The sequence below is a fragment of the Nannospalax galili genome, unplaced genomic scaffold, assembly GCF_000622305.1.
Source record: "Nannospalax galili isolate Female #2095 unplaced genomic scaffold, S.galili_v1.0 scaffold40, whole genome shotgun sequence".
Classification (NCBI taxonomy): Eukaryota; Metazoa; Chordata; class Mammalia; order Rodentia; family Spalacidae; genus Nannospalax; species Nannospalax galili.
In genome coordinates this window covers 2153762-2155772 of record NW_008347810.1, presented here as the reverse complement: position 1 = coordinate 2155772, position 2011 = coordinate 2153762, and the positions used below count along the sequence as shown (strand labels likewise).

Sequence of the window (2011 nt, the reverse complement as noted above, 5' to 3'; positions counted from 1 at the left end):
AAGGAATAGAAAAAAAATTTTTTTCAATTTAACCAAGAGTATGTTTTGAGGTATCCTGATAATCTTTATTGTTTTTTTTTTTTTTTTAACTGGGCAAAGAATTTTATTAACTTTTTTTTCGAAGTTTATTCCAATATGCTGCAAAGAATGTATTGTGGATAAGCAAAAACCGAAAGAGCTGCAGTGTCCAAGATGTTTGGGCTTAAAAAGATTAGCGATCTAGATTTTATTAGATCCATAAACAAAATTATTTTTAAAAGCAGTCATAACATAAAAGATCAGTTTCCAGTAACTTGACTTCAAGTTTTATTTTCTTCAGAAGTTGACTCAATTCAGTTTGCCTCATTCTTAGACACCTTGTCAACAAATCCACATGATCTGGAACTTCATCATCACTGTCCTCTCCCATAGCAAGGGGTGCTTCTCCAACCACAGATTGTTTGGGCAGTTTCAGCCAGTCCCCTTAAGCCAGTCAGACCGCCTGTACTAAGCTGGTTTAGGACGCTGCGAAGCATTTCTGTTAGGGGCTTTGTCTCAGCAATATGGCCATAATGATCAAAGTGTTTGTTACCAGACACTGCTATTCTTTATTCTTAAAATACTGAAAAGGTTGGGGCTGGAGAAATGGCTTAGTGATTAAGACAGCTGGTCTTGCAGAGGAACTGGGTTCGGGTCCCAGCACCCCCATGGCAACTAACAACTGTCAACAACTCTAGTTCCAGGGGATCCAATGCCCTCTTCTGGCCTCCAGGGGCCTTGTACAATGTCCTATATTTACATACCTACAGGGAAAACACTCATGCGCTCAAAACACTATTTTTTATTTAAAAAGTAAACATTAATTATATTCAAATGTTTTGTATTGTCTTATTTTGTTTTGATTAAAGCAAAGCTATTACAATTGTTCCAGATTCCGAATCAAAACCATAAAGATTAGAAATACTCACGCATGTGGGCAGATGTATTTGATATGTGAACTTCTGATACCTGCAAAGGCTTCTGCCCATCCATGCCTGGTGGAGAAATTGTTAAAACATGCTATTAGATACTGTTTTAAATCCTAATAAACTGGTAACAGAACAGTACTTCAAATTTTTTGAGGACAAATGTTAGTTCTGTAGACTATCTTAAGAGTGTGGAGAATATGCCATCAAACAGCAGCTGTTCTCTGACATTTACCCACAGTCAAGCACAGTCTCTCATTTCTGAATAGCAACATATGCAGCTTTGTTTATTTTTACTGAGCATGCATGTATATGTTTATTTTTTTACAACTTTGTGACCATGTACCTAAAGTAGGCTAGACAGAGAATACAATTCAGATTTCAGATGAAAAAAACCTGAGAAATAAAGTAAATCAGCTTTCTAGTATCTCTACCAACTTACAGTATTAAAATCAACTTCAATTAGTATTATTTGTGCATATACAAAAATCTACACATGCCTTTCTACACAAGTCTTTCCAGTCAGAAATAACTTTTTTTGTGTGTGTGTTGGTCTATGTTTCTGAGGCTGCCTGGAACTCATGACTTACCTGCTCCGGCCTCTCCAGTACTGGGGTTATAGACGTGTGCCACCATGCCCAGCTCAGTTCATCTTCTGATGTATATTCTTCTGATTTTTTCCCACATATACCACTTAAGAAACCAAGGGTGGAGATGCTTCTCATTGGTAGAGTGCTTACCTAGCATTTATTTATAAGGTCTTGGGTTGGATCCCCAGTACCAACAAAAAAGAAAAGAAATATAATAGATTTGATAAATTGGGTTCCTTCCACAGTTTTCTGCCTGCTGATTCTTCTTGACATTTTAACTGATACTATTTTATGTGTTATCTCTACTAAAGAATAAAACAGAAGTAATTTAAGCCAGATTTATTTTGTAAAACTGTCTTACATAAACTTTAAATACTTTTGTTAACTTTTACTGTGTTAATCTACCTCCCTCAAAATGTTAAAGACATATTAAAAACATATAAAACAACCATGATCCAGGCTATTCTACAAATTCTA

The 2011-nt window shown here is 35.7% G+C and overlaps 1 protein-coding gene across 2 annotated transcripts in view; it reads right to left on the bottom strand.

Moving 5' to 3' along the window:
• Window positions 1–2011, bottom strand: part of Lypla1 (lysophospholipase 1) — a 49731-nt gene that overhangs the window by 16158 nt on the left and 31562 nt on the right. Inside the window, exons 1-2 of one of the 2 annotated variants that reach the window (XM_017800952.2) lie at window positions 1535–1704; window positions 948–1013 (exon numbers count right to left, since the gene is read on the bottom strand). The gene's annotated coding sequence lies outside the window, so the exon portion shown is untranslated. Of the gene's footprint in view, window positions 1–947; window positions 1014–1534; window positions 1705–2011 lie in introns of those variants that run through there. The other variant, XM_008844410.3, reaches the window with a different exon arrangement.